Raw genomic sequence first — 24,232 nt, 5'->3', positions numbered from 1 at the left:
AGCGAAAATGACTACGTTTACATAGGCTGAGCACGTAAATCCCGGGAACGTGGTGATGGGTGTGGTGTAAAGCTCCCATGTAGAACAAAGATGATTATATAAAAGCTGACTTTAAGTGGGCTGAGTTTCAGAGCTGGCCTGCCTACAAAGCATGACCAGGGGCAGAGTCTCTTTGGCGGTGGGTAGGCAGACAGGAGAGCTTTGAGAAGGCTGTACCGTGGCTTTGCAGCTGTTTGATGCTTTCAAAGCGTGGCTTCAAAGATGCGGTGCTTTGGGCGTCTTTGTTCCTGGGTGAAGAGGCCAGGGTCCCCCTTGGCTCTGACACCCTGGAGTCCTCCGCAGCATCCCTGACATCCACTCCGATGCTCAGATAGCAGTGTGCAGAAGCGTGTCTGCTTCTGATGCCTGATGATGCATCACTTCTCCTGCTGGGCTGAAGTCGTTTTTCATAGCCTGGGTCTCTGAGCTGGAAATGCCCGACTGTCAGGCCCTAGAGCTGGACAAAAATGCAGGAAACTTGTGGACTGAGCAAATACCTCTCATAGCAGACTGTTTGCACAGAGAAGCGAAGTTTAGAAGCAAAAGCAAACATGCACTGGCTAACCGAGAGGGTGAGGCAGGGGAAAAACGCTGAGACACGTTTGTCTGTCTGCCGGTCCATTTCTTACTTGGCTGCTCCCAGGATTTAACACGGACGATCCACAACTTGACAAGGCAGCATTTTGGTATGTACTTGTTAAACCCCTCAGCCAGTGCAAGGTGTTTAAAACCAAACAATTTATGATACCTTCTGCCTGCACAGTCACTTAATGGACTAGTGGCCCCGGGGGTCTCTGCTTCCCTTGGGGGTCTGACGCTGCCTGCGAGGGGTGAGCGGGGGGGTCCGTGTGCTTGCATGCAACCTCAGGAGCAGGAAAGAACGGTGGCTGGGCTCTTGCCCTTTGGGCTCAGACAATTGTGCTGCTCAGGTTTGTGTATAAAAGGAATCTCATGAGGCTGCTAACACGGTCGAGTTTCCTTTTGAATGTTCCCCTACCTAAGGATAGCTGTTTCCCAGAACCGAGTGTGAGTGGGCATGGCTGGCCTTAGAGGAAGGAAGAGTGGTGAGGTTTTTCTTTTGCAACTCCCTTTGTAGTCCCCGTGTCTTGCCTTTTGAAATGCTTTTGTGGATTCATAGACTGTGGGGGTCTGCAAGGCAGCAGGAGGAGGAGAGTTGTGTAATGACGGACCCAAATATTTCATTAGCTAATGATGCTGTATAATTTAATTAAAACTATCTTAGAATATCTAGGCAGCAGGAGGAATATGTCTTTGCCTCCCCTTAAGCCTACTGCTGATAAGTGCATTAATCCATTTGCATTTGTTCCGTAAAGGCATGTTTCTATCAGGTTTTCAGGAAAGTCTGTTTCCTTTTAAATGGAATAAAGATAAGGCAAGACACTTGAGTCCTTTGTGGGTAGAGCCTGTAGTCCTCCACGAGGGAAGTTCTGTTTGAAGCTTTGTGTAGTGTTTCAGTGGTACAGAATGTTGCTGGCTATTCTTAGCCTGCTTTGCATGGGTAATTAATTTGTCCCCTACAGTAATTTGTCTGTAGTGATAACGCAGTAAATGCCAAACTTAGGTGGTTATGTGTGAGTAAATGTAAAAGAACTAGTCATGGTATAAATGACTGAGATGATGAGATGGGTGTGTAGAAAATATTGTACATTGAGCGCTAACAACAGGCCATACTGTTTTCAACATGTAATGCAAATAGTTCACACTCTGAACAATTCATAGTCCAAGCCCTGATAATAGTGAGTACAAAGAGTGCATGTCACACTTGGAAAATCTTTTTTACAGGTGTTTTCCATTTAGCCCTTGCAGTGGCAAAGTTTTGTTGGCCTTTTTTTTTTTTTTTTTACAGATGGAGAAGTTGAGGTTTGGAGACCTTAAGTGACATGTTCCAGGAAGATGTTATCAGAACCAAGATTAGCCATCGGGTGTTTTGTGGCTTTCCATCTTGTGCTTGTGCTGCTGAACATCCTTGCAGAGAGAGCGTAGGTTGGACACCCTGAGACACGCCAGCTCTGTGTGTTCCTTTGGGCTGGATGGCGGAGTGCACAAATGCCAGCTTTGCCTTTTTGCTTCAAGGGGCAGAAGGGGCTGGTTGCCAGTGAAGAGAGCAGAGCTGAAGATGGGCGTTTGCTTGCAGTAAAGAGCAGGCCCTTTATGGAAAGGGCACTGTATATAATTGGGCTGAGCTGTGTGTCAGCTGTTTCCTGCTTGTATGGCATTTGATCTGCAGCAGAGATCAAGTCCTGATGACGTCGTCCATTGAGGCTTTTGCTGTTGTTGTTTCAAGGGAAGCCTGTGTTTCTGATTCATGTGGTTTTCAGAAGTTGTCCCGCAAGAATATGTTTGAGGGTCGTCTTGTTTTTGTTTTTCCTTCTCCAGATGCTTTCCATCTATTAGACATCCTCTTTGTCTGTCGTTTCTTCAGAAGCAAAAATTTCTGGCATTCTTGGTAGTTTATATTTAAAGGAAAGAAAGTTGAAAATCAACAAAAAGGCTTCTGTTGTGTGTGCATTTATTTCTCTGTGTGCAGGGTGTTTCACTGCTCAATTCTAAATGGTTGAATTATTAAACTTGAAAAGCATCTGCTCTTTAGAAGGCATTCACATGTACTGTAAACATGATGGATAACAAGGCAGAGCCTAATCTAATTGACACAGCTCTGTTGATGTTTGTAATATGGGTTTGTGTGAACTCTTATTTTAAAGTTGTGGTTTTTATGATTTACTGCTGGGGTAGCTGGTGACTGGTCTTCTGGAGTCATCTCCCTTCTGCAGGACTGAGCACGCTGTGTGGAGCTGGGTTTTCCCTGGGCCGGCAGGGAGGCAGCCCAGGGATGGCCCGTGGGTGGAGGTGAACGGCTGGTCCAGGCTCACCTTGGAGGGGCCAAAGCTCCCCAGCCCAGGGATGTTTGCACAGGTGCTGTTTGGGATGTCTGCTGTGTTCCCCAAGAACTGCAGCCACCCGTGAATGCACGTGTGACCTACAGGGGGGCTTTGGGCACACTTCACCGGGGCTGGAAGTGAACCAGTGCTAACCCGTGCCTGTCCGCTGGCCAGCTCTTGAAGGCTTTTCTTTGGCAAGGCGGTTAGCAGTTAGGGCTGTGTTTTATACCTAGCTGTCTCTTCAGAGCTGCGCTCCGTGGCACAGGGGAGGTGTGCGATGCCCGTGGCAGTTTGCTGCGGACCGGGGGCTCGGTGGTTGTCCTCCCAGCTGCGGGGACGGCTCTGCCTGCGACACGCGTGTGCCTGCCCTGCAGCAGCCCTCCTGTGACCTGGGACGGGTTTGCGCTGGTTTCTGGTGTGGCTCTGCCCGGGGAGGAGCTCGGAGACTGAGGTGCTGCGATGTCCCTGTTGTGTGCGGGGGGGAGGAAGGATTGCGCCCGCTGATCTGCTTGAGGTGTTTCTGGGTCTGTAAGATTTGGGTGCATTACGTTTGGTCATATTGTCTTCATCTCGGTATCGACTTCTAGACCCTTTTCTGGTAGGGAGGCACAAGAGGGACTGATTGATTTGGACCGAGGCGTTCCTGAATCCAGGGTTGGCTTTGCTGCATGCTTCCTTCCCAGTGCCTCTGAGCCTCATTTTTTAAGCTTACGGATCTGCAGAATAAGCAGCTCTGTCAGCAGCTGCCTGGGCGGAACAGGAGGCCTGTGCAGTCCTACCTACAGCATCTGAACCTCTGCTCCGAGTGGCTTCCCCTCCGCCTCCTTTCACCGCACCGTGAATAAGTAACCAGTACAGAACCGATGGTGGTTGGGAGGCCAAACTGGGGTTGAAAACTTTCCCACATGAAATGTGCTGGCAGTGCCAGCAGAGATGAGGGCGAGAGGAGACGGCTCTGCTGTGCCAAAGCACTCTTTCATCTCTTTTCAGCTCTCCCCGTGAGGGGTCCTGGCTCACAGCACATAGATGCCTTGTGCAGATGTCTTGGCTGGGAAAGAAGTGGCCCCTTTTCCCTCCCAAGCAGAGCAGAGAGATATAAGAAAGCTATTGATTTGCTTGTAGCCAGAGTGAGCTGAGCCAGGCTCTGCAGTGCTTTATTGAGCCTGGGTTAAGGCTTTGTTACTCACTGAAATTAAAAAACAAAACAAAAGTAAAGAAAAAAGTTGAAAGTAGAAGGTTTTTTCCACATTGGTAAGCAAATTGCTAGCTGGGTGTTGTTTACCTGCTGGTTATTTCCCAAGCAAATGAGAGGCAGGGACAGACGTTGAATAAGGCCGTGCTTTCTCATCCTGTTCAAGAGGGGAGTGGCGCAGCCCTGGGAGCTGCCAGGCTCAGGTCCGGGCTACTGAGCCTTGGGAGGGCTCGCAGCAGGCAGCCAGGGCTATCTCATCCCATGGGGTGGCACAAGTCCAGCGAGTCAATGGCAGGAGTCCAGTTCTTAATGGGCAGGTGCCTCTCCTGCTGGTGGGAATCGCGGTGGGCTTGTTAGCAGCGGTGAGAAAGATGCCAAGGAGTGGCTGGGGTGGGAAGCCAAACTTTATTGCAGCCCTTCACGTCGGTCGCTTGCCCCTCAGTGGCATGCAGGAGATCTGCCTGGCCGATCTTCACCACTCTATTTCAATTCTGCTGGGGGAGAAACAGAGCAAGTGGTCTCCGGGGCTCTTAATCTGGTCTTTTTACTGAGCCCTAAATTCTGCCTTGAAGGCTTTTCCCTCTGGCAAGCAGGTATTTTTGAGGGAAAACGAATTTTGGGAACAGTGTAATTTATTTCCTTGTCGGTCTCCTGGAAAAGTCATCAATCTTGGCTTTGCATTTCCTTTGCTGCCGTTGCGAAATGGTGCTTCAGTGCCACGCTCCTGGCGCTGCCTGCATCAGCCTGGGCAGGTTGGTTAATGCGTACGGAGCGATGGCTGCAACGGGTGCCAGCACGGATGAAGAGTGCTCTGGATCGCGTTCAGTGTGGGGAGGTTGGCCAGAGGACTGCAGCAGCCAGCTCTGCAAAGAGGATGAATTGGCATCGAGATCCTGCTGTCTAAATGTGTTAAATTTTAACTTTAATTGTGTGGTGGGGCAAAAGCATGGGATCATACAGAATACTTCTGTTGATCTTAAAGGCTGGAAACTCTGTTTGGTACACATGGCGCAGCTGGTTTTGCTTTACTTGATGGAGCCGAGAGGTTGGTCAGAATTAGTGCCTACTGCTTGTCTGAATTGCCCTGCTGAATTCACATCATCTTGTTTTATTTTGAGGAAATAAGGTTGCTTTGTGGTACCGCGTGAACTTCAGCCGAGATGTTCTCTGCATGGTGCCTGTGCGATTGCTGGTGTTACCTCATCCTCGCTTTGCTCATATGCAATGGAAGAAATGCTCCTTGGACTCAGGAGGGGAAAGGGGCTTTTCTGGGTGTTTTCAGTCGCTGGAGAGCCGTAGCGATCTTTAATCTTAAGGTGCAAATTGTCATTGCAGCATTTTCCGGGGGAAAAGCAGCCTTGAGAGGAAATGGAGCTATAAATGAGCCTGGCTGGGCTTCTGGCTGAGTGTTTTGAGTGAGTTTGTGCTCTCCCTTTTGGCTACAGGCCAGGCTTTCAAAGGCAGCTTGGCAGAGCCGTGCTGCGCGCTCAGGTACCTCCTAACCCTCGCCTGCTGATGTACTGATAAGCAAGTGCGTGCACGCTGTGTTGTGGCTGATCACGTGCGCGCTCAACCCTGCTTGCAAGTGGCATGCTTTTATGGATGTAAGTATATGCTGGCATTATGCAGTTTACCCACAGACTTTGAGAATCTAACCTTGTAATTTTAGCAGCTGCTTCAGTGCTGCTTCTGAGCAGATAGGCTGGTTAAAATAAATAAATAAAATACAGGCCTGTGTTTCCTGTGCGTGTCAATATTGGAATAATTTTAAATGGTGTGTTTTCCCCTGGTCACTGACCTATAGTTTATTCCATTATCGACTGCTGGGTTACTGGCTCTTTGTATTCTGTGGTTAAGTGAACTGTAAGGCTGAAATCATTTGGCTGGGATGGTGTTGCTGGGCAGGAACTCGCATCTGGCTGACTCAGATTGGGGTGAAAGTGTACCTCTGGCAACTCAAATACTCATTTATCTCCGCCTCCCCCCCCTAATAAACGGGTTAAACAACATAGTGGAGTATTGATCCTGCTTTCATCTGATGGCCCCAGGCTGTAGCAGTTACCTTTGTGCCACATTCCTGCTGCTTTCCCAACGATGCCGTACATTGTTGTACGTTTCCCTCGAGCTCCCTCCTTCCCCTTGGTGACCTTCTCCTGGTTCGGCTGTGATGGGCTTTGCTGCTGGACGTTGTCACTGCTGTGAAGTGCATACAGCACCGGCGTGGGGCAGAGCCTGGTGGTGTCTGTAGGTAAAAGCTTTCTCAGTTGGTTTGACGCTGTGAACACTGTAATGTTGACTTTGGTGGCTTGGTAGCATGCTTTTGTTCCTCAGGCTCTCTTCTAGGAACTGTTGGCCTTAGGTGGGGAAGTTGATCCTAAAATAACCATGCTCTGTTCTTTCAGGGGCCGTTACAGGTAGACTGAGGGCTGGTTGAAGACCATGCAAACCACCTTCTGTCTTTATTGGTGTTTGAGTTAGTGCGCTGGTTACTGGTAGATGTTCAGTGATTGCTTCCTCATGTTCTTCCAGGTCTTGTGGCAGTGGTGGACCTCTACTGATGCAGTGACTTGTTTAAAACTCTGATTAAGACTGCTGGAGTGGCCAGTATTGCTGCTCTTAGCAAGGTACTTCTTTCTCAGAAGTACCTGACACTTCTGACTATTGCTGGCATCCGAGTTGCTGGTGGGTGATTTGAGTACAACCGGATCCAAGGCCACAGACTGTCCTAGCTGTGCTGCCTGCTTTGTGTAAAGGCTCTGCAAGCATGGGTGCAGATAGCGATACACCTGGAAGCGAGTCTGTTAAGCTGTGCTAACACCCAGTAAACCATCATCCCGTTTCATAGCAACAGCCTGGGGCACATTATGAAGTGCTGAGGGTCTCCATCCTCTGCAGAGTCTCCATGCTGTCTTGCATACTGAAAGGCATGTTTTATTTTCAAGGGAGGAGGGCAGTTCACTATTTCTTTCCCTTTAAGGACCAGCACTTTTACTAAGCTTGCATGTCCTGCCTGGGACTGCCTTAGGCTCTTTGGGTTTTTTTTGCTGCTGTAGAAAAGTAGCTTTAATACACAAATTCTCAAAAATGCTGTTCTGTATGATCCATTCCTATTTCAGGTCTAATGAGGACTTGATCTTTGTTAGTGACTGATTTGCGTGTCTTGCTTGTGGGCTATGGGGGTGTTAAAAAGGCGTTTTTGTGTGCTGCTGCTCAGCTTCCCAACCAGATGCATCCATAATCTTCAAAAGAAGCTGGGGAGAAGGATGGCTTATACTTTTTTTTGAGCCACTGGTATTTGGCATCCAAATAAACAGGTGTTCTGGCACGGGAGCAGAGGAGTACTTGTCTCTCAGAGCTCCTGTCTCTTATGTCATGTGAGGATCTTCAAGGAGTTTCTATCAAAGAACTGGGTTTAGTAATTTTATATATATTTTTTTTTTTTTTTTTCTGCTAGGGGATTGGTGAATAACTGGGTTCCTAATGTCTGTGGCAAGGTAGGCTGGTGCAAGAGGTAAACATCTCTGGAGCGTAGCCCAAAAATCGCCTTGGATAGAATTAAACTCTGAAAGTAAATAACACAGCTGCTCTGCAAACCTCCAGCCTTACGAGGCAAATATTTGGGACTCTGTCAGTCCCAGCGTTATGTGCTGCGTTCAAATGAGGTCACGTCTGCTCTTACCGGTGGACAGATGTTGAGTGTAACCCTTGAACCTCTGAGGAACCCAAGTCTGAAAAGGTTGGGAGACCAGGAATTTTCCTGCGCCCAGCACTTTGGCACGCAAGATGAAATGTGGGCAAAAGAGCACTTTCGCCCTTTCTTGTCAACATTTTGTGTGCAGGTCTCCCCACAACCTGATGTCTTAGCTCTGGGTTTGACCTCTAAGTCTTGCCTTGTCAGTTGCTTAGTGTGGAGAAATCCAGTTGGATGTTACGGAAAAAGCCTTCTAATACCAGTCCTCTCTTGCCTGAGCCCTGCCAGGAGTGTGTGCAGAAAACAGGCTGGTCCTCCAGAAGCCCAAGACAGCAAACCCCGTGTTTATCACCGCTGTTCAGTCTTAACTTTGTTCCTTGGCTTCCAGGCACCGCTGATTCCAAGAATAAGGCAAACTCTGTGGTGGCCTTATCTAGGGACCTCGCTGACGTCAACGTGTGCCTGTCCATTAACCTCGTTGGACTTTGGGTCAGGTTTCTTTGAAGGCTAGGCATTGAAAGCAAAGAGCCGAAAGGCTAGCCGGGGTCACTCCGGTCTTTGCCGGGGTAACTCGAGCAAAGACAAGGGGCAGGCTGTGTGAGCTGAGCCTGTCGGGAAGGTCAGCCCAGATGTGATTGAAGGCAGAGGGGTTTTGCGTGGCCCTCTGTCTTGAGCTTCTTATGCCAAACATCTCTTACAGAGCTGCTGATGGGCCTCCTGACATGCATCTCCCTTTAAATGTTTGTTTATCTGCGTGTCTCCAGGGTGCTTTGAAAATCTCTGGGGGTGCCTGAAGTGGATTGAGGCACCCAAGAGTCTGTGCACAGGGTCAGTGCTGCAGCGCAGCATGTTTGGTTTTATTTTGTTCTTAAATAAAAGCAGCTCCTGAGCAGATGGAAACAGTAGCATGAGAGCTGTGCGCCTTTTTGTTTTAATGCTGTCTCCCTGAGCAGCTAGAGAGATGCATTATGAAGTTCTTCGTTTAAAAGCAGCCTAGCTGGGGTGGCATTGGGGAGGACTCGTATGCTGCTTGTTGGTGCTTTTGTGTTGTGGAGTGCTGCGTGCCTTGGGGGCTGCCTGTGAAACTCATTGCAACTCTTGTGACATTGAAAAATCCAGATGCAAGCCCAGATTTGTAAGTCGTATGTGAATAACATAAGCTGGCCAGGAAACATTGCTGCTTGGCTTTAGAGCTCTACATAGCAAACAAAGAAACAGAAATAACAAACATTGGGTTTACTTAGGAGTAATGTGGATTTGCTTTTTATTGTAAGCCACAGGAGAACAGTCATTTTCAGCTAGTGTGAGCGGCTTACAAACCACGGCATCTCCTTCATTTGCTGCCTATAGTGCACACTGGTGGATGTCTGCTCCTCAAGTTGTCTACAGTGTTCGCCATGTTGGTATCTGAAGTACCTTGATACCTTGCTGACTGTTCTGCTGCTCCTTTCCTCCCCCATGCACGTGCAGCTTCCTCAAGGCATTTTGGCACCAAGGAGAAGGCAGAAGTAGCATTTAAAACATAAAGGATTCCAGATGTGAGCATGCCTCGGACACTGCTGGTGGAGGAGAAAGGCATAATCCACACAGGTGTTTACATTTTGGTGTAGCCACATGCTATGTGTGGATAAATACATCCCAGATAAAGTTGCTTGCTTTTGTAGGTTAGTTTCCTCTTTTCTTTTTAAACTGTAACTTGAAATCCACACCCTGGGGAACATGCAACTGTATACCTGTTAGCTGCATTCCCTGCTGTGGTGTCAACTTGATGGTTGGAGCTTCACATTCTTAAATGTCAGCGATTAGGTGTTAGAAGTTCCCCTCTTCCTGCTGGAGGAGGTTGGAAGAGGCCCCTGAGAACTGTTTGCCGTAGGAAATGAGAATTGCCAAGATCTTCTATTTCTATGGAGTCTATGTGATCCCTCTCACCTTGTGAAGGACGAAATAATCCTGGCATCGCCACTTCAGCCCAATTCCTGGCCAGATAGCAAAGCCTGGTCCTCCTTCAGATGCAACGATTAGCCTCTGCCTCCATTCTCTCAGCAAAATGGCTTTGCTGTGAGACTGAGTCTCCTTCCCTGTTGATGGGAACTCTAGCACTTACACTTCCCCCAATGCTGTGCAAATAATTTTGCGAATTTTATTCACAAAGGCAAATGCTCATATTGCACTTGGGGAAGGTTGCATGCTAATGAAACCGAAAATTAGATTTTCTTTTGCTTTGTGTGAGGTTTAATTTTGAGCATCTTGAACACAAGATCAGTGTGGGGTTATGAGCTAGACGAAGTTTCGTTTTTACGAGAGCTAGCTGGAAAACTCATCGCTTCTGCTGATGCTGGTTCTCCTTGAAGGCTTTGTAGTGACTGTGGTTATTACTGCTGTTGACTACGTGTTGGCTTTGTGACAGAACTGTTAATCTTTGTGGCAGTGATTTTAGTCCTTTTGTTTACCAGGTAACCTCAAAGTAAAAGACAGTACCTGTGGATCTGTATCTCTGCCATTAACATAGCAGATCCCCAAGCGTGCAAGTGGGGAATGGATTGTTCATAAGGCTGCTCTAAACTTCTGATGCTTCAGACAAGCCCTGTGCATTGACTGGAGCAAATTACATTGAACTCCTAAGCTCTTAAATTATTTTGGGGTCTGGAATTAATTTGGAGTGTGAAAAATGGATGCCACAACACTGTCTCCAAGGCACTGCACGAGGTGATGACGTTCGTTCCAGGGCCTGCAAGCAGCTCGCCTGCACGATGGTGAGCAGCACCTCTGCGCTAGCAGGGCTGGTGCACAGGGGATGGAAGGGTGCCTTGGGGTGTTCCTGGTTTTGTGCTGCTGTCCAGCTTTTTATTCTCTTAATGGATGCTGAGAGTACTCAGAGCAGCTTGATTTAAAGAAGAAATGTTGAGCTGAAGAAAGAATTAAAAAAAAAAAGACAGACAACAGAGGATTACCTAATTTCAAGCTAGTGTCTACACCATTTCACACTCTTGCTGCTGTCAATCATGCCTCTTTATCTATATATCTCTATATATATGAATTTTCTGAGACAGACCTTGCTGTCTAAGGCTGAGGTATCTTCCTACCTACTGCAGGCTATTTCAGGGATCTGCTTGAGGTGCCCTTTCTTCTTTTCCATTTTTCACCCATGGCGCTGCTTCCCTTCTGATCGGGCAGGGAATTGAGGCTTCTGACTGAGTCCTCCGAGGAGACTCCTGAAGTTGAGCAGGTAAATGCTGCTGTGTCTGAGCAGCTGGAGCAGGCAGGCAGAGCTGGCAGACGGGGAGGGATGCGGCTGTCCGAAGTGGTAGGAAGGCGGATGCATGCACTGGTCGGATCCTCCGTTTCTGGGTTTGATTTGGTGTGAAAGGTTCAGCTTCAGGCTGCTGACCTCCCTGGCCCCAGAAAGTGTCGCAGGAGCAGTTGCTTCCGTGAGACCTTATTTGATTTCTGTCCTGACCTAACGTGTCATGCACTGGAGATGATGGTTTTATAAGAACGCTCTTGGGTGATGAGTGAAGTGCTCTGATGTGTATCGCCCAAGCCCCACAGAGTATTATTTTTGGGTATTTCTCAGGTTGAAAAGAAGTATCTGGCAACTGTGTAGGAGGCTGCTGCTTTGACTGGTGTGCCCAAGCATTTACAATGATAAATCTGCTTTTTTGTTTGTGTGGGTATTTTTTTTTTTTGTCCTTTTTTCCTCCTTGAGCTCGTCTGGACTTCTCTGCATGCAGGCACAAAAACAAAGGCATAACACCTAAGACATGGTAAATGCCTCCATCCCAGGAGAGGTGCTGAGTGTTGGGGGAGCATGGGCTTGGGGCTACAGCATTCCCAAATGCATCCTCTAGTGCATTTCCCACTGAGGTGGGGCCCAGAGCAGTTATCTGAAACAGTAGTAACATAAATTGAATGAGCAGTCCGGTTAAATAAGTAATGAAGTTAGCAGGGTGCCTAATTAAATTAAATTCAAAATTATGTATGGATGATGCCTTTTTAATAATTGCTGTAGGTTTGTCATTGAGGTACTCCACACTGCCCTCTTGGAGGAAGATTCCCCTTTCTCAGATGAATACCTTGGTACCACAGAGGGATGCGTTTTACACTGCAGTTTGCTTTGGCTCCTTCTTGATGCTCTTGTGACCATTCCAGTGTTGCTGCTCTCTTTTACTGAGACATATGAGGGGAGTTTGGGTGATTTCAGTCTCTGCTGCTTATATGTGTGTGGTTTTGGGGGTGTGTGTGTTTGTTTGGGTTTTTTTCCGCCCCCCCTTCCTACAAAGCATTTCTGCTTTGCTCTTGCCCTCCAAGACCAGCCCTGGTGCTTTTTCGTCAGTCCCTGTGCCACGCTGATCTCGTAGGGACTGTCCCCTGTCCTTCCTGTCCCTCTGCGTGCCTGGGGAATCGCTCCTGCCTTTGTAAAGCATTGGGGCCCGATGGCATGTGTGGTAACTCTGGACACAATGACTTAACCCATCGCTTTATTTGAAAGTAATCTCTTAATTTCCATCTTTCCGGGCTTCTTTCAAACAGCAGCGCTTTGAAGGTGTGTGTCATTTTGGGGATAAGCGTTAAGCTGAGGCGGAGGAACAATTTTGAAGCGAGGGAAAGCTGCTGAAATTAAAAACACTTGAGAAGACACAGCCATCACGGCCGCCGAAGGAAATTCTCCTCTCTCCAGACAGCACGTTGAGGGCGTCTCTTGCAGTCCTGGGCACAGTCAGGCGCTTAGTGCATTTTGAAGATGGGTTGTCAAGGCAGAGCTGGCTCTGGCTGACAATTGCTGACCTTTGAGGTAATGTGTCCTTAATAGAAGGATATGAGTACATCAGGGGAAGAATTATCATTGTCATAACCATCTTTTCACCTCTTTTGAGGAGGACAGGTCTATTAAACGACCTGTGCTCTCATGAAACTGGTCCTGCCCCTCCAGGAGATGAACGCTGTCTTTTCTGAAGGCAAGAGTAAATGTGGGAAAGAGGAGCCCAAATGACCAGAGCTCTGTTGCTGGTTTGTTAATTCCCCCCCCCACCTCTCTGCTGTTCATTTTGCACCAGGGCTTATGTATTAAGTCCCAGACAGAGCCTTCAATGTAGTTTTCAAGCTTGCCTGGTACAGGACCCACAGCTGGCAGTGCATCTTGAAGGAGGAGGCTGTTCTGCGTGCATCAACATGTGCATTGCAGAGAGACGCCTGGGACGGCAGCTACGGTGATGAATTACGGAAGATCTTTGTCACGTTTGGGGCAGAGTCTGATTCTTCCTTGTTGATGGTCTCCCTGGGAAAACCTGGTCTTGAACAGGAGGCTCTTACACCCAGTTTGTTTTCTCCAGGAATGCAAATGCTTTGCAGTAAGTTTCCCTGGGCTGCTTTATCAGAGCATCTGAAGGTCCTTTGCAAACCTTTAATTAATCCTTGATTTGCCTTGGCACCTTTATGCCTACCGCCCTTGTGACTGAGCGGCGACATTGGTGAGCCTTGTTACGTCTCCCGGAATGGAAATATGGAAGTAGAAGGATCTTGGCCAGAGCCCTTATGAAGCCAGAGGAATTTAGAAAACCACAAGGTCTTAGTGACTGATATAACTAAGCGACTTGCATGGGTGCAGTGACCTGAGCAGGGCTCTGCACATTTCATGCACAGTTGCTTTAAAGGGATGCTGATCATTTTCAGCATGACCTGCTAATTATTAGAGCAGATGAAAGCCTTTTTTTTCTTTTTCTTCTTCTTTTTAAATCCTCCTCTCGCTGCGTGTCCTCTTCTTCTCCCTCCTCCTTCCCCAAGTCCTTATCTAAGCTAATCAACGTGACACAAACAGCCAAAAAAGCAGTATTCTTACAGCAGCTATTAACTAGAAAGGAGACAGCAGGCGTCTGGAGCCCCTCAGGAGGGACTCGCCTGGTATAACCCATCGCTTTTAACAGCCAAAATGAGAGCTGCAGAGTCAGAACAGAAAAGGTTTAAGCTCCTTTCTTTTGAGGTCCTAATACGCCGTGACCTGTATCCTATGATGTAGATTTTTAAGAAGGCCTAAGTGTGGAATTTCAGTAGTGATGAGAGGCTTCCCAGATATCTGATACATCCCTGATTAAAAATGAATTAATATCAATATCTATATATCTTTTGCTGGTAAGTTTTCAAAAGTTCAAGACATATGGCTGGGTCCTTCAAGGAGAGTCTTTCCATCCCAAATGACCATTTCATGTTGATACAGTGTCCCTCAGCAGCAGAAAACACAACTAGGGGAGGGTAATGTTAATGTGTTGCAGAAGTAGTTTCTGTGATTGCATCAAGCTGGACACATGGGTTTGTTTTCTCCCATATTTCAAGATTTTTCTTATCTAGAGCCATGGGAGGGATTTTCCAGCATCCTCTGCTCTGTTTTAGGTGAATACTTAGAAGTTGTGCTGGTGGTGATAATGGAGTAGGCTGAGACAGAGAACAAACTTGTCTTACGAATTTCAGCTGCGGTGGTATGTTGGAAGGAAGCTGAGCAAATGGACATGATGTTTAAATAGTGTGTCCTGAATTGCTTTCATTTGGTTCTTATTTTGTAAGCCATTGGCTGGGTTTTCTGTCCCTTCAGAAATCAGCAGCTTCTTATGAAATATGGAGCTGTTTTTAAACAGACAGCAGCTGCTCCATCCTTGCGTCAGCAAGGACTCGGCAGAAGGAAGGGGAATGGTAGACGGTTGTTTAGCTGTGATATTCTTCCCTTCATTGCTGTTGTCATATTGTGTTAACAGAAGGCCTGATCAAATATACACCAGGAAAGTAAGACTTAATGTTTCTTTGTTCTCCTGGAATGGTGCTGGGAGGGGAGGGGGGGGATGTTTGAATGAGACTTTTATTTATGTGGTTCAGATAGCTTGGCGTTGCCTGTGTCGGTAGATATGTTGTTCTGCTCTTATTTCTTAGGCTGTTCACTGTATTTTTAGCTGGGAAGGGTCTTTACTTGGTTGCTTGTACAAAACCTCTGCTATGTGATACGGAAACCTCTGGGGGGGGTAAATATTTAGTGGGGAGAGTAAGCTCTGTTCACACTGACTTCCTAACTTGTTTTAAACTATTTTTTTTTAAATCTCAGCCAGATTATTTAAAAAATAAAATGAAAAATGAGGAACATTGTTGCACAAGAACTGGAAAGAACCCAAATAGTTTGCTTACTGTTAAAATTGCAACATGACTGGAAACATTTGGTAAAGAAAAATTAATTGCCTGGTGTATTTGTGGTTTCCTGTTGAATCTTAATTTCTAGAGGAGGTTGAAAAACCCATGGATGTTTCATCAGATTACTAGATAGCATTATACCTTGTGTGCATGATGAAAGACCTTCAGCAAAGCGTGCCAGATATCCATGGCTTGCTATAAAAAGTCTTTCCCATCTGGAACATGACTGTTTTCTCCTTTTTAGTAGGATGGTTTGAGCGGAGAGAAACATGCAATGAAATTTAGCCTGGTCCAGTCTTACTTCACTGAAAGAAATCTGAGTCTAGGTACTGTCTAGAAGCACCCTACCTGTCCTCGAGTCAGTGATAGGGACGGGGTTTCTGAGCAGTTTCTTGTGCCTTCGTCCTTTTGGTAATGATCTGCCAGCATGGACTTCCTCCCAGTCAGAGAGTCACCTGAAGAAGGATGCTCCTGTGGTTGTTAGCTGCCAGGTAGACCTTTTAATGAGCTTTGAAGCCATGGACAGGGCTGGCTTGTAAGGGGGATGAGGGTCAAGCAGTCATTTAGCAGAGGAAGAGCTTGAATGTGGTTAAAGATCTGCTCTGGCCCATCTCGCATCACTCTTGAGTAATGATCCTGTGCCTGTTGAGCTGCAAAGCCAGAGCTCAAGAGAATCAGATGGGAGAAATACCAGGACTGCTTGGAGTCCCCTGTAGTCCAGGGATGTGAGTGGGCTGATCTGGTATCATCCTGGGAACTGGAGCCATGGCTCAAGAGCAGAGAATTTGTCAAGGTGAAGGTACCTGCAGACGTCCTAGTGTGGACACTTCTGTTTCACGCTGTATATGGCAGGACCATATACAGCTGGTAGCTGCTGCCCTTTGAGAGGCACCACCATGGCCAGCTGCAAAGCCACTTCTGTGTGAAGTTGGAGCTCCTTTTGAGGAGCACCTGGCTGTGTACCGGGTCACGCGTAGGAGGGGCTGGGTGGACAGGTAGGGTGATGAACGCCGCGGCAGATTGCTGAGGAATGTGGTGGTTCCCATGCCTGGAGGCTTGGGGAGCAGCATCTGAGAGCTGCTGGGTGAAACCCTTGGCTGGAGACATCTGGTCAGAGGTTAGATCAGAGGATCATAGCTCTCCTTTGGCCCACAGCCCCTGCGTCTGTGTCCTCGTTTGATCATGCAGAAGATGTTTGTGTACACAAAAGTATAACTTGTGATGACACAGGGCTTCAGGTTGTGAAATCTTTGAGGCTCCTCTGGGTATTCCTGTGGGAAGGGAAGAGTTATCCCTCAGATAACTTCTGTGGGGAAATAGTTAATCTCATTAAACACCAGAGGTTGTTTTCTAAAGCAGAGGCTGGGGGGGGGGGGGGGGGGATGGTTAACCACGTAGACTGGAGACGGGCTAAAACTCATAAAGGAAAAATGTATGTAGGAGTTTATAGCTGTGTATGAGTGTATTAAAGCTTTAACTTGAGATCACTGACTGAGATGAAAATGAGCTGCTGTGAAGCTAAGCCGCATTCAGGGAGCTGAAAGCAACTTTTTGAGATGGATGTTGGCCCCCCAGCTGCAGGCCCTTGATGTCTGAGAACAGGCACAGCTGCTTAAAACCTGCTTCTGGTTGCCCTGGAAAATGGTAAAGCATTGGGTTTTTTGGTGTAATTTGAAATAATGAAAAACTTATTTAAAATGTAATGCTCATCCAATCCTTTAGCTTTCTGAAAGTCCCCCATCCAGTTTTCAGTGTGTGTGTTTGCTCTTGGGCTGTTGGGAGTTAAATTTTCCTCTGACTCAACTGTGGAAACAGTCTTCATTTATCATTTCCCAGTTTAGCTCCTGCATTAAAATTATAACAAGGCTGGGGTTTATTTTTGTCTTGTGTACATTTATCTCCTGTGTATCCTTGTGTCTATTATTAGAGTCCTGCTCCATTGCTAAATGGATTGGCTGAGCTCTTGAGGGCAAAATATTGAAGCATATGACTAGTCTGCAATACCCCTCAGCCACTCTGCTTTTGCAGTGTTCATAGTGACTGGGTTTACCCAGTGTTTGTCATAGCTCGCTTATTTTAAATGCCGAGGATGCGGTGGGCAGAGCCAGCAGATAGCAGATCTTACACGGCATATCAGTTTGTAAGTGGAAGGAGGGAGGAGGTGGATGTGGAGGGGAAGTTCCAGCTGAAAATAAACAGAAAGCAGTGGTGTGTGTTTGGGAAGCATCTGAATTGCATGAGCAGGGTACAGCCCTCTTCTTGTTTGGCTTTTTTATTGGGGGTTTTTTTTCATGATGGGATATTTCTGTTTCAGACTGCAAATAAGGGAATGTCAAATCCTCTGAAGGAAGACTGCTGTGGTGGTTGGTTGGCTATGGACTTACCCTTTCCTGAATGAAAAAATAAATTGGAAACTTTTTATGGGTTTCAGCCTTGTTTCAAAATCCCCATGACTACCACTTCTGCTGCTCCATGGCTGGACACTTGTCCTCAAATCTGTACCTAGCTTTTTGGCTTGCACAAGAATGATTTGTACTTCCGCTGATCTCACTCGCCTCCTGTTTCCACATCCAGCCTGAGCTAGCTATTTTTTTTGGTCTTTCTGGGATTTACTACATTTTGTAACTTAGCTATTGAGTATCTGAACCATGTTCTTGCTTTGCTTGCAGGGTCTGTTTGTCCATGTGGCCCCTCATATTTTCTGCAACTCTGTCCCAAGTCTTAGGAAGATACTTAGGGTCCTGCACACTGTAGTGGTATGCCTTTCAGAGGACTAGTTTTTGATGCTTTTTAATTTTTTTTAAATAGCCTAGGCAGCGTCTTTGGCAAGGACACTGTCCAGAACTCACTGAAACAATTAGAGAAGTCTCTTACTGGTATAGCACGGCTTTGGATCCGATTCTTGATTTTGTTTTTCTTTCCTTCTAATTTGTTTCTCTAAAAGGCGTGATACTTCCCCTGCTCCCCTCTGGTGTGTGTGTTTTGTTTTTGTGTTTTGTGTGGGGTGTCGTGGTACCCCCCCCCCCCCCCTTTTAAGCTATCTTCTTACTAGCACAGATTTTCTCCTTTCATTGCTACTTACCACGTGCCAGTTTTGGTTGTGTGTAACCTTGTTCTGCTTTGCTGACGTGGGCTTGTTAAGTCCACGGGATACGCTCTGCTGCTGGGCTTCTTGATCCAGTTGGAGGGGTGCTGCCTGGGAATGCTAGCTTTTGCACAGAACCTTGAATGAGTCGTCTTTTTCTGCCTCCTCCCTTCTTTGTGTTCCTCATCCAGCATCCTTTCGTTCCTACGTACATGCCACGTGCTTCCTTGTTTTGCCTGTGCTAGCAGCATTTTCTGACGTCGGAGCCTGTTCCTAAAGACGCAGCTTGGCCCATGAGAAGCTTTTCTCTGCTGCAGGCTCCGCTAGTAGAGGCAGGTATGCCCAGTGTGTAATTTTACCTGGGGCTGGGTGTGTTTTTGAAGGCTCTGGCTTGTGGAGCAAGAGGGTGGTTTAGCCCTGGCCACGCAGCTGTGGGGGTAGGAGGCTGGAACCTGCGTGGTAGGATCAGTGCACAGGACTGCGTTGCCTGAATGATTTGCTACTGTGGCCACAGAATTACTTGGCAGGTGGGGGAGAGTTGATCAAACAAACCTGCTTCCACTAATTGTCAGGCTTTTGTGTTTGTTTTTGTGAATTTTTTTTTTTTTTAATTTTATGAACTTTAAAGCATGCATGACTGAACAGTTTAATTAGCTGTGGGAACTGCTGGAGAACTTACTGGGATTTTCTGCAAACCTCGCTGCCCTTTTCATGTTTTTGACGCAGCAGAGTTGCTGTGAGCAAGCAGACAGGAGTGCCTGTGAACGTAGCCCAGATAAGATGTTATCACCCAGAGATGAAAGCGACTGTGCAGTTGAATGATGTGTAGGCTGGCTGCTCGCTGCTGGGAACCGGTCCCTGATCCGGTACCCTCCCCGGGCAGGCTCCTCGTGGGGACAGGGCACACCTTGGGCACAGCAGAGTGGAATCCAGCTGCACGCTTGAGCTTGTGCTCGTTGGGGATGTCCACACACATTGTGGACCTACCTCTTTAATCCAACAAGAAGGTCTCCTTCTTGCATGCCTCTGTTGCAAGGGGAGACCTTACGCATCCTTGCTTCATGAACTGCGCTCTAATTTGTTAATTTTTGGATCTTCTCCTCTTCTACCCACCACCCCAAAATGTTTCTGTGGCTGTGAAACTGCTTACAGGAGGAATACCAGCAGCGTTGTTAAAGTTATATGGGCTTTATGGAGATGTGGAGGTTTGTCATGGTGTCGTGGTTTAACCCCAGCCGGCAACTCAGCCCCACCCAGCCGCTCGCTCCCTCCCCCCTGGTGGGATGGGGGAGAGAATCGGAAGGGTAAAAATGAGAAAACTCATGGGTTGAGATAAGGACAGTTTAATAGGGAAAGCAAAAGCCGCGCACGCAAGCAAAGCAAAACAAGACATTCCTTCACTCCTTCCCGTGGGCAGGCAGGTGTTCAGCCATCTCCAGGAGAGCAGGGCTCCATCACGCCTAACGGTGACTTGGGAAGACAAACGCCATCACTCCGAATGTCCCCCCCCTTCCTCCTTCTTCCCCAGCTTTATATACTGAGCATGACACCCTATGGTATGGAATAGCCCTTTGGTCATTGGGGTCAGCTCTCCCGGCTGTGCCCCCTCCCAGCTTCTTGTGCACCTGGCAGAGCATGGGAAGCTGAAAACTCCTTGACTAGTGCAAACATTACTTAGCAACACCTAAAACATCAGTGTGTTATCGACACTGTTTTCAGCACAAATCCAAAACATAGCCCCATACTAGCTAGTATAAAGAAAATTAACTCTATCCCAGCCAAAACCAGCACATGGTCTACCAGCACGTGTTCAGAGGCTGCTAACGGGTGATATTCCCGGAAACTGGGCTTGAAATCCTGCTTCCTGTGCAGTGAATGGAGGCTCCCCTTGGCTTTGCAGAGGCTGGCATTCAGCCCAAGTTCTTCTCCCAGTCCTGTCAGGAAAGTTGTCATGTCTGGATCCCTTGCCATGGCTGAACGTGTCCTTTCCAGACCGCGGGCACTACCTGAGTGGTGGTAGAGGAGCTGTAAATGGCTGCAAGCGGCTCCTTCTCCAGGGAGAGCAGGAGAAGTGAAGACCCACCTTGGAATAACGGAGGTTAGAGCAACAAGGTTCTGGCTTGTGGTTCCAGCTTTATTAGCAATGACCAAAATTGGCTTTCTGATGTATTTTTCTTGTGCTCATGGTGATTTTCTGTGGTCAAATCTGCCTTCCTTCTTGTTTTGTCCCTGTGCGTGAATGGATTGTATTTGGAGCTGGCTTCCATGCTTTCTGCTTCATCCTGGCACCCAGCATTGAATGCATCCTGATCTTGCAGTCTGTCCAGAGGCTGTACATGATACGTGTACATGTACAAAGTTTTAATCGGTTTTGAATTGTTAAAGGTCAAGGATATTACTGCGAAAGATTCATTTAAAAAAAGGCATCCTGTAAGAGGTGCTGTTGGTTATTTTCTTTAAATCCTTAGATTTGGGGTTTGAGGGGAAAAATTATTAAATGATGTCTTAAAGCTGAATAAAGAAGTCAGTATTGAATGTTTTAATGTCTTACAGATGCTGTGGGGTTGCAGGATTTTATTTTAAATTTAACAATGGGAGTTGGAGTGGCTCCAGCACTGTAAAGAATAGTCTCTTTAATTAAGGGTTTAAGCTGGAAGAGCATGTGTAGTGTGATGCCATTTTAAAGTTTCAGCGGGGCTTTGTAGTTATAACTTGTTATTCCCCATCTTGGATCACACATCTGCGTGTCTGGGGTCATGGTGGGGATGTTCCTTGCCCGGAGAAGGGAGGTTGGTCTGTGTAAGGGTAGCAAGATTTCTCAGAGGTTTTGGCTCTGACTTTATTATTTTTTCTTTCCTGTGGCTCTTGATGCCCACTTTGAAGGTACAGCATCTTTGCAGGCACGTGCACGTGGTGCATTACACCCAGGAGGAAATACCATCTTTGTTTTTCCCAAATAGTGGTGTGGTTTCTTTTTTTTTTTTTTTTTTAACTTTTCAGGTTAGGGGTAGGGTATTTTGTAGCCATATTTTTAGATGTCATCTTGGTAATAGCGAGTTGTGAAGGAGGTTGTGGGGCACAGGACAGGAGACCGGGATCAAATGCGGTCTGCTCAGGAAGGTATCCCCGAGACCCGCCGAGGTTTCACTGGAGTAGCAGAGTATGAAATGTAGCTGTGTGCCTGCAGCGTTCAGCAGCGCAGGGCTAGATCCCATCCCTACACAAGTCCCTAGGTTTCGGTTCTCTGTGGCTTGTTTGCCTGTTACTTACTGGGGTGGAACCCAGAAAATTGGCCATTAAAAATAAAAAATTATTCTCCCCTAGAAAATGCAGGTGTTCCAAGCACGTGTCCCTGACTTCTCATCTGAAAAAACAGCATTAAATTTAAGAGGATGTCTCTTGACTTCAGCCCATTCTCAGCCCATGGGACTCTGGTAGATGCTCCGTGCCAGTTCTGATTTTCTCCCTCGTGCATGGCTTTACCTGTCTCTGTGGTAGCACAACGTGCATTTAATTATTGGAGGCAACAACTGCTACTTTTGGCCATCTCAGATGCTTTGCTGTAAGAACCAGCATCTGCCAGGGTTTGCTGCATCCCGCTTTGCGTTAAGATGATTGCTTGACTCTTTTTCAGTTAGTTGCTGTGAGAATTAGGCTCTTCTGTGGCATTAGGAAGTGCAGCCTCATAGCAAAGGCTGAGCAGCTGTGAGCCTGCCAGGTACCAAGGAACCTTTATGGTTTGTATTTAGTGTCTCCTAGTATGTTTATCCCCATAAAATAATTAATTGAACTGGAGCTTCAAGCAATGTTATCACCTTTGCACATTAAAAAATCATAATCATGCTCTCCGACTTAATGAGATTTAGAAAGAAATGTTCTTTTTTTGTTTGCCTTCTGGTTTTCGAGTGTTAAAGACTCCCATGGGTCATGCATTCAAGCCTTTTCTTGAGATCGCGGGGGCAGTGGGCTGCCTGTGTGCGGAGGGCTGGCCGTGGAGACTCACCGGCCACCAATGCAGAGCAGGAGCCTTCGGGTTTCCCAGAGCCGTTGCCAGACTTGGAGCTGGATCATGAATGCTGGCAACACTATTTTGAGTGTTGAGAAGGGAGCTAACTGTATTTTTGTGGTGGCCTTGGCTCTGCTATTTTTTAATTTTCTCTTTAATTTCTATTGTTTTCTTTGCTTATTTGCTAACTTGCAAAATTCAGCAAATTGCAGAGGATCTCCCAGCCCTCGGGGTGAGTTTTACTCAGAGCTGCAGTGAGCCAGCGCATGGCAGTGGCACTCGCTGAGCCCTTGCTCGGAGGCGTGAATGGGGCTGGTGTGATGGACCTGCTGGCCTTCAGGTGGTCAGGGTCTGTGCCAGGGTGTGGAGATAGTGGGGTCATCCTTTGTGTGTGTATTAAGGGTAAATATTAACTTCACAGGATCTTGGGAGCTGTTGGGTGTTTGTGTTAGCTGCTCATTTTGGTAGGATTTGGTTGAAACTCAGTGACGAGGCTCCTTAACTTCAGCAGTCTTCACTACACCATTGACTTGAATGATGTCTTGAGTGTCTTCTCCTCCTCTGTTTTGAGTTTTGCTGCTGGTCCTCAGTCTCGCTGGGGTGTGTTAGTGCTTGTAACTTATTCAGCTGCAGAATAAGCTCAAACTGTGTATGGGCAGGTTGCCCTACACCACCACAGGGGCACAGGGTGTCTTGAGTGCAGTTGGTTCTCCAGGACATCCCTGCAATGCTATCCCAAAAGGACAGATGAGTTCTCCCAGGACTTGCTGAGAGAGGATTTGTAAAGCATCTTGCTTCCCTGCAGCTGTGCAAATCACACACAGAGCCCCACAAGCCTCATCACTGCTCACATGGGAGGGCAATAACAAAATTGCATGCAGAAGTGTTGTTTCGCTGTCTGTTTTCTCTCGAGCTAGGCGAGCTGAGAGGAGAACCTTGTGCGCAGCTTGCTGGAGCGAATGCAGCAGAGCAAACTTACCTGCTGAGTAACAGACTGAAATAAAACTGGAAAAACCCAAACATCGCGCTGAGTCTGTGGCAGTTACTGCAGATGCTGTGCTGGTGAGAAGTCAACAAATCCATTAAATGGGAAACGGTCCCCGCGCGCTGTCCCTGGGAAGAGGAGCATCCCCTGCACCACCACCCAGTGACCCTGCACCCCGTGCATCGGGGCGATGCCGGGCGGCAGCACAGGAAGGAAACGGTTAAACGAGGAGAGGTTGTCGAGTTGGGTTAGCCATCAGATAGCTAATATTTTAGAGGTTTTTCAGAGCTAAGCTATAAAAAGGCCGTAGCAGTATTTCAACTCGCCCATTGTCTGCTGGAAGCCAGCCAGCGTTGCCATGCCGACGAGGAATTATTACTTGCTGCCAGAGCTGGAGGAAAAGCTCATACTTTTGGCTTCAAAACAGGAGGGGTGGACTTATGTAATCCACTGTGTTTATAGGCTGAGACTGGCAGGAGCATTGAGAAATAATTACAGGCTTTCCATTTCATTTCCAGCTTGGTTTTAAGGCTGTGTGGCCTCTCTTTATTTATTTATTTTGAAGTTGAGAGGGTGGCTGCTAAAGATGCAGGAGGTAGCGGAGGTGATGCGGGGATGCTGCTAGGTAAGTACCCCCCCTTCCCTCCCCGGGCTGGCTGGGCTGCTTTTGTTTTGGTGGCGTTTTGTCTGGAGAGCTAAACTAGGCCACAGCAGAAAGAAGTTGCTTTGAAAAACTGGGACTTGGCCCGGCGACACAGAAACAGTGTTTAGTGCTGGAGGCTCAGAATACACTTTTGCGGTTGCCTGGAGGTGGCCAGCCGTTTGCCAGCGGAGGTGAAGTGCGAGGTTTTGCGAGCCCCTGTTGCTTTCCGAGGTGATTTTATCCCTCCAGCCCTCGTTGGCTTGGAGCGTGTATTTTTTGGGGAAGGGTAGCAGTAAGGAAAAAGAGGAAAAAAAGGTTTTTTGACGAACGTCTTGGTCTCACACGTTGCTCTGTCAGCTGGAGAGGGATTTGTCGGTGTGATCAAAGCAGTTTTGCTGATGTTTTGTGCTTTTGAGAGGTGAATTGCAAAGTTTAGCCTGTAATTAATGTGGGTTTGTTCGTCCGGGAACAGTCAGCAGATGATGCTGTAATTTGGGTTTGCCTGAAAAGCAGTCCGCGGTGTG

General features: G+C 47.3%; 1 protein-coding gene across 10 annotated transcripts in view; it reads left to right on the top strand.

Annotated features, from left to right (window-relative positions):
- Window positions 1–24,232, top strand: part of NCOR2 (nuclear receptor corepressor 2) — a 257,644-nt gene that overhangs the window by 29,926 nt on the left and 203,486 nt on the right. The window contains exon 1 of one of the 10 annotated variants that reach the window (XM_072880176.1): window positions 16,492–16,633. The exons of the other annotated variants lie outside the window; for them this stretch is intronic. The gene's annotated coding sequence lies outside the window, so the exon portion shown is untranslated. Of the gene's footprint in view, window positions 1–16,491; window positions 16,634–24,232 lie in introns of those variants that run through there. 10 annotated transcript variants of the gene reach the window in all.

This window comes from Ciconia boyciana, chromosome 15 (assembly GCF_034638445.1).
Source record: "Ciconia boyciana chromosome 15, ASM3463844v1, whole genome shotgun sequence".
Lineage (NCBI taxonomy): Eukaryota > Metazoa > Chordata > Aves > Ciconiiformes > Ciconiidae > Ciconia > Ciconia boyciana.
Note: the sequence above shows the minus strand (reverse complement) of the source record. Positions and strands in the feature narration are given on the sequence as shown.